This window comes from Sus scrofa, chromosome 8, assembly GCF_000003025.6.
Source record: "Sus scrofa isolate TJ Tabasco breed Duroc chromosome 8, Sscrofa11.1, whole genome shotgun sequence".
Taxonomy (NCBI): domain Eukaryota; kingdom Metazoa; phylum Chordata; class Mammalia; order Artiodactyla; family Suidae; genus Sus; species Sus scrofa.
This window is the reverse complement of record NC_010450.4, coordinates 18,771,662-18,784,813: the sequence shown is the minus strand read 5'-3', so window position 1 is coordinate 18,784,813 and position 13,152 is coordinate 18,771,662.

Genomic DNA, 13,152 nt, shown 5'->3' with positions numbered 1-13,152 from the left:
TTTCTGGGGTTGTGAAAGTGTTCTATATATTGAATATGGGATGCTTCCATGAGGGTTTATAATTGTCAAAGATTATGCATTTTATTGCTTGTCAATTGTACTTCAATACATTTGAAAAGCAAAGACATTTGTAAACATTAGCAGAATCACCAGATTGGCAGCTGTCGGGCTGACCTCCCTGGTATGGAAATAACCTCAAGTTCAAATTCTTTCCAGACAAGTCAGTGGACTTTTGGATTCAATGTTTTTGGTCCCTTAAAATTCAGTCTTGTAGAATTTGAGATCAAACCTCTAATGAGTTAGCATTCTAGGTTAGAAAGAGAAGGCTTTCCTCTACTTTGCCAAATGGTAGTCTTGTTGAGGTACCAGGCAGTCCTGGAAACAACTGTTGGATATGCCTTCTGCCCAGGTCTCTGATGGAGACCTCAGGAGTGGTGTGCCCAGCCTCGGCTTCATTAAGCTGGGCACTGCCTCACAGCCTTTATCCACTCGAAGCCTCAGGGCCCTCATGTGGGAAAGGGGGAATGGTAACTGGATATGGATTCAATGAAATGTCTGCAAAAGTAACCAGCGAAGCAAGTGCTTGGCACATAGTAACCACTGCACTCCATCATTTTATTACTTGTTTTTTTTGAGAATTACTCGTTTTGTAAATTGGGTTTGGGGACACATACAGCTCTCGGGATGGGGAGGGAGACACTTGTGAATATTAAGTGAATTTCTTTATCTCATCATGGGTTACCGCTTTAGGATTTGAGACACTGGTCCCCGTGTTTATTAGCTACATCTTCTTCAGGCCGCCTTTAGCAGACAGGGGATTTTATGGATTCAAATAACTGAAAAAGCCAGGGTCTTATATTCCAGCAGCTCTACAACCCCTAAAAACCCCAACAGAAGTCCCAGGGTGGATTTGGGTCATGTTCCCATATCTGAACCAGCTTCTGCGAGGATGAGGCTGGAATACAGTACCGTGTTAGAGACCCACCCCTACAGCCTGGAGTGAGGTTAAAACCACAGGAGAGAGAGAGAGAGAGTTCCCCAAAGGAAAACACAGGTGGTGCTCTGTCTTGTCAAAGTTTGGGACATCTGGCAGGTGGTTCCTGGCACTGTTCTCCCCAATGGATGCCACACGGAGGAGGAAAGTGGCTAATGCGCAAGCAGATTCGTGTCCTGGGGAGAAGCGACACCGACACCTGTGAAGCTGCCTGCATGTCACATGATCCCCTCACACTCAGCTTTCATCTCTCTTCCTACCGCTGCGCCAGTTCTTGAAATTCCTAAGAATGTTAGCTCCACACTAAATAAAGACTGTCTCTAATAAGCATCCTTGACTTGGTCTTGTTATTAAACTTTGGAATCTCTTTCCTGCCATTTAAACAAAGTTTGGGTCTACTTCGGTACCACTGGTGAAGGTGGCTTAGTTGGGAGGAGGAGAAGGAAGGAACTGTTTGTTTTTTCAAATATTCCAGTTTTACAAGCAGGCTTTTTGGTCCCCTGGGATACCTTAACTACTGTCTGTTATGAGGATGAGTCAAACAGGAGCCATGAATGAGACCATTCAGTTGGAAGCCATAAATGTTAGCTGAATGGACAAGCAAATAAGCCCTCTTGTTTTCAAGTGGCAGCAGCTCGTGTTCAGACCAATGTTGGCATTAGGCTGGTGGAAACATCATCATTTTGTGCTTTGGGGCTTTCCACCTCTTGCAAAGACTTGTATGGACCATGTGTCCTGGCCACTTTCGGTCTGCTGTGATTACCCACCTCTGCCTTCCCTTTCTAACAGGCATGCAGTTTGTTCAACTATCTAACTCTACCCAGCAGGATTCAGAGGGTTACCAAGGCAAGTTCCTGATTAATCTAGTTCGACTAGTACGTGGAGTGCCCCAAGGATGGTCAAGCAGAGATGGAATAGTCTGGAACCCCCAGGCCACGATGGTTTTGCACCTACGTCTTTTTTTTTTTTCCCTCCGAACGTCCCACTCTGTGATTTGTTAAGTAAGTTAGTGCAAACCAGGGGTTTCTGTTACTTGCAGCTTAAAGTAATGCCGTGTTCTGTACCCTGTAAGGAATTGGCCTTTATTCAGGCAGTGTTGACTAAAGAATGCTTTTTCCCTTGCCCACTCCGAGCCCTGGGACCCAGACTACAGTTTCTGATTGGTTCAGCCCAAGAGCAACTGCCAGGAATGCTTTTGGCTGCAAATACGATTTTAAAAGTTACTTAAACGTTGAGATGTTTGTCACATGGAACAAAAAGTTCATAGCTGGCAGAGTGGCCCCATGGTACCCCTGGGGCTCAGGGCTTTCACATCTTTACTTTCCAACATCATCAGTGTGTCAATGTCTGACCTCCGGCTTGTTGCCTTGTTGCCTCGGGGTTCCAAGTTGACTTTTATGCCTCATTCAGGAGAAGGAGGGCAGTGGCCCCCTCTTTCCCAGATGCCTTGACTGTATGTCTCCTGGCCAGAAATGTATCACAGGGCACCCCTGGATTCACGGGGATCCGGCAGAGCAAGTGTTCTTAGCCTGACATCCTGCCACCCTAACAAAATCCAGTTTTCCTTGTTAGGAAAGGAGAGAATGTTTATCAGGTAGGCGGCTCGCTATGACTGCAACCCTAGTTCAGATATCTATCTTCAGTTCTTTAAGGAACTAAGGGGGTTCTTTAAATGGGGATTTTACAAAGACAACAAGATTAGATGAGAAGGACCATGCTCCTTCTGTGGAATTAACTGCTTACGGTGAGCTTAGGCATAAAGAAAGAGGCTCCAGACTAGAAACAACAACAAAGTCGTGTGCATTTCTCCCCTGAAGTTTCACCCAGCGCTCCGTCCCCATCTCCCTGGCTCTGCACTATTCGCCGACTTTCTTTGGGCCCCCCAGTTTAACGTGATCAGTTCCTCCAGCGGAGTTGGGGGGCCCATTGCACATTCTTTGCACGTCACGGACATCCAGCAATCCATCTTTCTGTCCATCCATCATCCATCCATTTATTCATTCAGTATACGTTTCCTAAAGTCAGAGTACAGAGTCTCGTCAACAATACTTCTCAAACTTTAGCTTTGCCCATATGGAGGCTACTGCAAAGGTCTGTGTAAATGCCACTTAGGGTGCTCACAAAATTCTTTGTTTGGCTTTCTCGCTCTCAGAACTGTGTGGCTGTTTTCTGCCTCTTGGCTTCTCTCCGTTCTGAGCAAGCTCCAATCTTCACGGAGGGAGGAGGAGCAGTTTTGTTGTTGGCTCTGACTTTTGACAGGAACAGAAAGGCTTTCAAGTGGAGGATTTCTTTAAAAATCCCCTTAGAGAGCTAGCTCTGATTCTCTCAAACTTGGGGAGGCATCCAGGGCAGCATAATGAAGCATGGACTCTCACCCTCCCCCAACTCACCACCAGCCCTTAAGCCCAGGGTTTTGCTATTTGACCCCATGGGGGTAGAGGTGTTCTTATCTCGATGCGGAGAGAAAATAAGAGCAGGAAAAGTTAGGGAACAACTTGGAATTTTTCTCTTATCTTAGAGAAGTCTGCTGAGTCATCTCCAAAAATCCCAGCGAATATGATTAATTGCCAAGATATGAAGGGAGCCCTTCTTCCGTGGACACAAGTGAACGCATGTGGGTGGTTTTCCCAGATGCGTTAGGAGAGAGCTTGGAAGTGCACAGGGAGGTGGTCAGGACGGGGTGAGAGGGGCCTCGAAAGGGGAGGGGCAGACAGGAGGTCTTTGGGTTATTGATTGCCCTGCAGCTTGCTCCCCCAACAACTTTTTTTTTTTTTTTTTTTTGGTCTTTTTGCCATTTATTGGGCCACTCTCGCAGCATATGGAGATTCCCAGGCTAGGGGTCCAATCGGAGCTGTAATCACCGGCCTACGCCAGAGCCACAGCAACGTGGGATCCGAGCCGCGTCTGCAACCTGCACCACAGCTCCCGGCAACGCCGGATCCTTAACCCACTGAGCAAGGCCAGGGATCGAACCCACAACCTCATGGTTCCTAGTCGGATTCGTTAACCACTGTGCCACGATGGGAACTCCCCCCAACAACTATTTTATTATGTCTCTTGGGTGGTTTTGCTAGTGGGTTGGCTGGGGATGGGCTGCTGGCGGTTCCTCCACTGGTCTCGCTTGGGGTCCCTCTTGCCCTTGTGGTCGGTGGGCAACCGGGGCTGCCACTGGACTGGTACCTGAGCCTCAGGTGTTCCTCCCCGTGGCCGCCCTCATCCTCCATCCCCATCCTCTCCATGGGGCCTTGTTTTGCCAGAGGGCCACTTGGACTTCTTCCTGGGGAGTGCGAGGCCTGGCAAAGGTTCAGGCCTTCTTCCTGCCTGGGCCCAGAGTCTTGCAACATCACCTCCTGCAAATTCCACGGGTCAAAGCAGTCAGAGGCCAAACCAGAGTAGACGGAGGCAAATGAGTCCTGTAGGAGTTTTAATGCTTTGAGTGTCGCAAGGAGGAGAGGCACTGAATAAGCTGGCCTGTTTTGCAGCTTCGCTGTGGCCAGTACCAGTATCCCCCAGCAGCTTCATTTAGGGAACAGTCCTGACTTAGGGAAACCGAGGGTTGTGAAATAGGGTAACATAAGGTTTTGGAGTCAGGCTCAGAGTCAGAGAGGCTCTTAATAATACACTCATTTCTGCTCTGTCATTCCACACATGTTTTTAATAATCCTTTCCCCAGGATGGAGATAAGACCGTCTTTGAAGCCTCTGAAGAAAATGCAGAGCAGGAGTTGTCATTGTGACACAGTGGAAGCGAATCCGAGTAGTATCCATGAGGATGCGGGTTCAATCCCTACCTCGCTCAGTGGGTCAAGGATCCAGCATTGCCCTGAGCGGCGGTGTAGGTCGCAGACACGCCTTGGATCCTGTGTTGCTGTGGTAGAGGTCAGCAGCTGCAGCTCCAATTCGAGCTCTAGCCTGGGAATTTCCATATGCTGCAGGTGTGGCTCTAAAAAGCAACAAAAAAGAAAGAAAGAAAGAAAAAGAAAAAAGGAAGGAAGAAGAGAAAGGAAGGAAGGAAGGAAGAGAAAGAAAGAAAATGCAGAGCAATGGCCTTATTCTGCTCTGGCCAAGGCCGCCTTCACAACCACCTGAAAGACCCTATTTAGGCAAAATGTGTTGATTATTTTTAGCATATCTGAAGCCCCAGGAGACTAATGAGGTGTTAACAGTGTGTGTTAATTATGTGATGTTTGTTGTCTTCATTAAAGTGAAGATGCTCCATCCCATTTGCCCCCTGAAATCCCAGAGGAGCCACATTGCTCTCTGACCCTGGCCACTTTTCATTTCCTGCCGTTTGCACAATCGCAGAAACATATTTTGTTTCCCCTGCGGAGAATCAGCTGAGCACGGCACACACACACTCAGAAGACCTGGGTTGCCCCCTTCTTAACTCTTATCCATTTTTAGTCTCCATTGTCAGCAGTCAGATCTTACAGTAGGAGGTCGGGGGGCAGGAAGCTAGTGACATTCGCTCATTTTTGATTGTTTAGAACTGACTGTCCTTCACCTCAACCAAAAACTGCCAGAGAAGCTGAAAACCAGGAAGAAGCACAGAAATCAGCTTTCGTTGCTTTTTGCAGTGTTTTAATTAGCCGAGGAATTGTGTTGCGTACACACAGCTCTGATTATTTTTAAACTTTTGCAATATATGCTATACCTCTATCCCAAGTGACAATACATCCCATCCAGAAAAACCTTTTCTCAGGAAGAGATAATCACCTCTCCCAGACTCATTTGAAGCAGTATTTGAAGCAGCAATCAACATTCCTTTCATGGCTTCATCTGCTTTGCTGATGCTCTGAAGGGACTTTATTTGGCAAGAGTGTTAGGGGCCTTTTGCAAGTCCAGGAAGTAATAGATTCAGGATTTAGCTGAAGATGGCTTAGTGACAGCCTCATCAGGGCGTATGAAGTTGTAATGAAAATAGCAGGCAAATCTGACTGGCCAATAGCAGAATTATGGAGTCTTCCTGGCAATTAGAATTGTCTAAAAATGGATTGGACGGTCACATGAGGTGGTGAGGTCCCCGTCAAAGAAGCAAGAATGTTGAAGTGAGGATTCCTTGTCGGGAGAAGGTTAGATCTGATAGTCTTTTGAGCCTCTTCCAACGAACGTGGTTGTTCTCCAGCCTGCGGTTGTTCTAAGTCCACCCAAAGCAGTCGCCTTGACTTTGAAAATTTGCAAGTTGGGCTCTATGATGGAGGGTGGTAGTGGGCAAAGTCAGGCAGTCCTGGGTTCCAGCCCCTGCTGGCTTCCTGGGGCTGTGTTATGGTGAGCATTAAAATCTCTGGGCTCTCTAAAATGAGGATTGAGGAGTTCCCACCGTGGCGCAGCAGGAACGAATCTGACGAGGAACCATGAGGTTGCGGGTTCGATCCCTGGCCTCACTCAGTAGGTTAAGGATCCCGAGTTGCTGCGGCTGTGGTATAGGCTGGCGGCTACAGCTCCAATTAGACCCCTAGCCTGGGAGCTTCCACGTGCCACGGGCGCGGCCCCAAAAAGACCAAAGACAAGACATAAATAAAATAAAATAAAATAAAATAAAATAAAATAAAATAAGGATTGAAATGTATGGCTTCTAATGAGCTCCTGCTGTACAGCACAGGGAACTCTATCTAGTAATTTGTGATGGAACATGATGAAGGATAATGTGAGAGAAAGAGTGTGTGTGTGTGTGTGTGTGTGTGTGTGTGTGTGTGTGTGTGTGACTGGGTCACTTTGCTGTACAGCAGAAATCAGCAGAACAATGTAAATTAACTATAATGGAAAAAATAAAAACCTGAAAAAAAAATTTATTGCTTCTCGGTCTGTTGTAAGAGTTAGAAATAATACACTTAAAATACAAGGCCCAAGGTAAGCACGCAATAAATCACAGCTCTAGTTGCCCTTAGGAGTCTAATTCTTTACTTTTTTATTTGTTCTCCACTTCAGTGATAGTCTTGATTTGTGAAAACAGAAGGAATGGAGGCTCAGATAGAGACTATAGGATCAAGCTTGTAGCTGAACAAGTTGAACAAGGAAGGCAGGATGGGCATTCCCATTGTGGTGCAGCAGAAATGAATCTGACTAGAAACCATGAGGTTTCGGGTTCGATCCCCGGCCTTGCTCAGTGGATTAAGGATCCAGCGATGCTATGAGCTGTGGCATAGGTCGAAGACACGGCTGGGATCCCGAGTTGCTGTGGCTCTGGCTGTGGTGTAGGCTAGCAGCTGTAGCTCCAATTCGACCCCTAGCCTGGAAACCTCCATATGCTGCAAGTGCAGCCCTAAAAAGCAAAAAATTAAAAATTAAAAAAAACATAAAGGAAAGCAGGACGAACCTTCATGATAAGTCACCAAATAGAGTCTCCTGAGCAGGCAAAAACCTGCAGCAGAAAGCTTCCTAAAAAAGAATGTTAGCATGGCATGCCTGGAGGGTACCAGGACCATCCTTGTGTTATCTTAATGCCCTACACTGGCTCTGAGGGATAGGCCTGATCATCCCCATTTTATAGAGAGAAAACTGAGTCTCAGAGAGGTCACGTGACTCACCCGAAGCCATCTGGCCATCCCTCCGATTCGCCTCACCCACCCCCCCACCACGTGCTCGCGGCATTCTCTTGCATCTTCCATTCACGGGGCAGAATAAATCCAGATGCCCAGTTGCCTTCTGAAAAGATGTTCCCACCTGATGAGATAGGGTGAATTTAGCCCAACCAATGGGAGCCTCTCGAAAACAAGCATTTGGAGAACTGAGCTAGAAGCTTTGTAGCCTTTAAATTAACTGTGATCTGCCATTATCTCATTCCTCACCTGTTTAGCTTGGGCTTTGTAGAGGCGACATGTATGTCCATTAGACCTTCATACCTCTTGTGCACATGGTTTAAAATTTTTAAGTACAAAAAAGGCATGTAATGAATAGGTACCCTGGTGCCCTGTGTCCCAGGTACCCAGTTCTCCTCCTCAGAGATGAGTTTATACAATACAGTTTCGATGTATGACTTCCCAGAGGGTTAAAAAAAAAAAAAAAAAACTTAAGGTGAAACTCATATATAGAAATGTTTTGGCTATGCCTGTGGCATGCAGGAACTCCTGGGCCAGGGAACCAACTGGTGCCACAGCACTGACCCAAGTCACAGCAGTGATAATGCCAATCCTCAACCTGCTGAGCCACCAGGGAACTCCCAAATATAACAATGTTAAAGTGTACAGTTCAGTGGTATGTAGTGTAGTTTATATTTTGCAACCACCACCTCTCTCCAAAACTTTTTTTCGGCCTAAAAAAAGCAAAAACTGAAATTAGCCGTTATGCGACCACTCCCCGCTTCCCCCTCCCCCAACTGGTGAAACTACTAATCAGCTTTCCGTGTCTGTGGGTTTGCCTATTCCGGATATCTCATATAAAAGGAATCATACAGTGTATGACCTTTTCTGTCCAGCTTCTTTCACTCATAATGTATTCAACTTCATCCAAGCTGTACCAGGTATCATTACTCAGTTCCTTTTTATGGCTGAATAACATTCTGGTGTGTGTGTACCACCATTTGTTTATTCGTTCATCTGATGAAAGACATTTGGGTTGTTTTCACCTGTTGGTTATTATGAATAATGCCGCTATAGTCATTTTGTGTACAAGTTTCTGTGTGGACACATATTTTCATTTTTTTTTTAATTTGTTTGTCTTTTTGTCCTTTTAGGTCCAACACCCACAGCATATGGAGGTTCCCAGGCTAGGGGTCAAATTGGAGCTGTAGCCACCAGCCTATGCCACAGCCACAGCAATGCCGGATCCTTAACCCACTGAGCAAGGCCAGGGATCGAACCTGCAACCTCATGGTTCCTAGTCGGAGTTGTTAACCACTGCACCATGACGGGAACTCCACCTGTGTGTTTTAAAGTCGCCTTGAAGATTCCAGTGTTCAGCCAAGATTGAGACAAGAACATGAGAGGGAATCAAATTAGGGGAAATAGGGAAACACATTTGTATTAGTCAGGGTTTTCCAGAGAAAAGCCAATGGAACCTGAATGTACAGTGAAAGAGATTTAGTCTATGGAGTTGGCTCATTGACTATGGAGGTGGAAAGTCCAACATCTGCAGAATGGGCCTGCAGGCTAGAGACCAGAGAAAAGAAGATGCTATAGTTTGAGTCTAAAGGCCATCTGCTGCTGAATTCCCTCTTGCTTGGGGAGGTGAGTCTTCTGTTCTATTCAGGTCTTCAACTGATTGGACAAGGCCCACCCACAATACATAGAACTTGCTGCTTTGCTCAAGGTCTGCTGGTTTCAATGTTAATTTCATCCCCAGACACTGTCACAGAAACATCAGAATAATGTTGGAGCACATGCCTGGGCACAGCGGCCCAGCCAAGTTGACACATAAAATTAATCATCACGATTTAACAGTTGTTTAGGGATACTCAAAAATGTCATACTTGGAGCGTAAGGCCAGGCGTTGAGTAGTTATTTGAAGATGTATTTCTCTGGCTGAGTTACATACAGATTCTCTCTTAAATTCCTTAGCTGCTCCCCCAAGAGGAACCGTTTACCTATCACTTGTAAGCCCTATTCCCAGAACCCAAAGATTTTATTAAAATTAAGACTTAGGAGAAGATAAAGTATTTTGTTCCATCATCTTGGAATTGGATGTTTTTATTAAAAGATTATCAACTTTTTTTTTTGCCAGCAGAAGTGGGTGTTGTTCACTGTGCAAGGAGATTCACTAGAGTGGCTATAAAAAGGTTGATCTTAAGTCAGAAACATATTCCTTTAAGAAAAGCTGATTCCTTCTGCTCTCCTGGAAGAACCTCTGTATCAAAACCCAGAATTAAAAAGATTAGTGTTGAGAGTTCTATCAGTCTCAGCAGGAAGGAATATGTGGCTTACTGGGGAAATCTAATTTTTCCTTTTCTCCTTAATAAAAGGGCTTCAGAGCCTTTCCATGTCACCAGCTATAGGGTTTACTTTTTCCCATAGTAACTCCCCATGATTGGGAGTTTAGTTTAGAATCCAGTTTTCCTTTATCTTTTTTCCCTTTTTTTTTTTTTTTTTTTTTTTTTTTTTGGCTGCCCTGGGGCAGCATATGGGGTTCCTGGGCCAGGGATCAGATCCGAGCCACAGTTGTGACCTACACTGCATCTGCAGCAACAACACATTCTTAACCCACTGTGCCAGGCTGGGGATTGAATCTGCATCCTGGTGTGGCAGGGACGCCGCCGATCCCCTTGCCCCACAGCAGGAACTCCTAGAATCTAGTTTTTCTAAGCACTGACCGTCGCTTGCCTGACTATCCCAGGTGTTTGATGTCCCATAGTTTTTGGATTGAATGAGGAATCATCAGAGGCCTTCGGCTCAGCAGCAATCTCGGTCCTGTGCTTCCCGGCTTTGAATATCCCACTGTTGTTCACGCTCCCATTTCAGAGTGCAAACTGGCAATCCTGAGCCCAGGGAGAAGATCTGGGCCATGAGGACACGTGGGGAGTCTGCGGACCACACTGAGCCCCTCCCAGCAGCAATCTGCGATGCTCTGATTCCCAGACATTGTAGGTTCTGCCCGGAACCACTTTTAACCTGTGGGACTAGCTGACTGATAAATCTGGGACTGCTATGAGTCAGCAGGAAACTGAGTCAGCCTCGTTGATTTGGAGTAGGAGGCTGTGGGTTGAGTTTGTGGGGACCTTGAATGGGGTTTTGGGACCATGGAAATAGTTTCATTTTGCCAGCTACGAATCAACCAGCATTCACGCAGGCCCAGAGGCAGAAGAGCTGGAGTTAAAAATAAGTCAGCCTTTTCGGTTCAGGCAAGGCAGAGCACAGCCCTAAAATGAGAACTGGGGCCTGTGGACCTGCCCTGCTTTGGAGACTCAGGGGGAAGCAGCACTAGCCCCAGGTATCTGCCCCGGAGCTTCCCTGCTTCTGGGAGAGTATGAGGAACCACCTGCCTGACCACGGAAGGTGGCTTCAGCTGTGCAGAGTGGCCGTCCTATCCCTTTCTTAGCTCAAGCCAGGGGGACCCAGAGCCTCGGGCTTCTACTCGTACCCTGTCGGGAACTAGCCTCTGCTGTGTGTAGGCGTGGAAGGCAGGACCAGCGTGCCCCAGGACTCAGCTCCTCCAGTTGTTAAAACATTGGGAGAGTTTCATACTCTTTGCTAAAGAGACATTGACCTAAGCCTTCGGTTTCCCTCTCCACTTACCAGCTACCCAGCACCTTCTCTGGACTTCATGGATTTCCCCAGGACCCAGCAACTAGAGACTGATTCCTGGCACAGTGGGGCATCGGAAAAATGTAATTCCTTCTGTTCTCTTAAAAAAGCAAAAACAAACCCCCCAAAGCTCCTATATCAAAATCCAGAATTCAGAAAGATTGGTGGTAAGAGCTCTATCGGTCTCAGCAGGAAGGAATTCATGGATTATGGGAGAAATCAAGGACCCGCTCCCTCACGAAAGGGTGCTGGGGTTTTCCCATGGCACCAGCAGTGAGATTTTCTTTCTTCCGTAAATAATTGGAAGCTTCAGCACCAGGACCAGCTACGTCCTTTGGGATTAGTCCTTGTCAATACAGTAGTGGTTAAACAGAGTGACCATCAAAACTGGCCGTGGGAGTTCCCGTCGTGGCATAGTGGTTAACGAATCCGACTAGGAACCATGAGGTCGAGGGTTCGATCCCTGGCCTTGCTCAGTGGGTTAACGATCCGGCGTTGCTGTGAGCTGTGGTGTAGGTTGCAGACGTGGCTCGGATCCCGTGTTGCTGTGGCTGTGGCGTAGGCTGGGGGCTGCAGCTCCAATTCGACCCCTAGCCTGGGAACCTCCATATGCCACGGGAGCAGCCCAAAGAAATAGCAAAAAAAGACAAAAAAAAAAAAAAAAAAAAAAAAAAAAACTGGGTGTGGATGCATATATGCTCCATCAAAGGAAAGTATTGGGCTTATAACTCAAAGGACTGTACTCACAGCCCTGCCTACTCGGTTAGCAGAAAATACTCCCCATTCCATCCTGGCGTTTTCCAGCTAGTTAGGTCCTCTGGGTGCCGTCACCCAGGTGCCAAGACAAAGACTCTTGGGTTCTATTACTCAGGCCACTTCATCCTGCCACCATGCGGTGCTTCTGTCGCCAGTGACCCTCTGCTGGTGACTCCACCACTATTGCCATCTGGTCCTGAGGAAGCAAGGGCTTCCCTTCCCACGTCCACTGACTCCCAAACATGGGCAGTGCCTCCCACGTGGTTCCCACAGGGAATCAAAGACTAGGATGTCATTTTTGGCCACCCTGCAGCATATGGAGTTCCCTCTGTGGCAACGCCTGATCCTTAACCCACTGTGTTAGGCCAGGGATTGAACTGCTTCCTAGTGCTCCAAAGACGCCGCCAATCTCATTGCACCACAGCAGGAATTCCTAGGATGTCATTTTTAGTGGGACCTGGTGTAGGTGTGGGAGTAACACAGGGAGTAAAAGGCAGATCAAAGCTCATAGCTCTGATGGGCCCAGGCCTATCCTGGCGTCCCTAACAGATGAGTTTCCCTGGTCTGCCCCCTTCTGGCTGTTCTGGGACAAGGACGAGCTTCCCTCATTTGCCTTCAGAAAGGTCAAGATGTCCCCACATCTTAGAGTTTAGGCCAACTCTACAACCAGGAGGAAAGGATTTTATCCCCAGCTCTAGGGACCGAAGTGAGGTGCTAAGAGCTTGGTTGAGATGGAACAGCACCAGGTACAGTTTCTCACCAAGGGTCCAAGGCTCCTGAAAAGGACTCTAATGTGCAGTCAACCAGGTACAGACCCCACTTCTCATGAGGGTGTTTATTATATTGTCATTCCCATTTTATAGAAGAGAAACTGAGGCCCAGGAAGGTTCTGTAACTCAACTAAACTCCCACAGCCCACAGAGCTTCTTAGACCTTGTTCCTGGACAATCACTCCCAAACCTGAAATAAAAAATAAAAAACTCCGGAGTTTCCAACGTGGCTCAGGGCAAACGAATCTGACTAGCACCCATGAGGACGAAGGTTCAATCCCTGGCCTCACTCAGTGGGTTAAGGACCCAGTGTTGCCGTGAGCTGTGGTGTAGGTCGCAGACGCAGCTTAGATCCCGTGTTGCTATGGTTGTGGTGTAGGCCAGTGGTGTGACTCTGATTAGACCCCTAGCCTGGGAACCTCCATATGCTGCGGGTGCGGCCCTAAAAAGACAAGGAA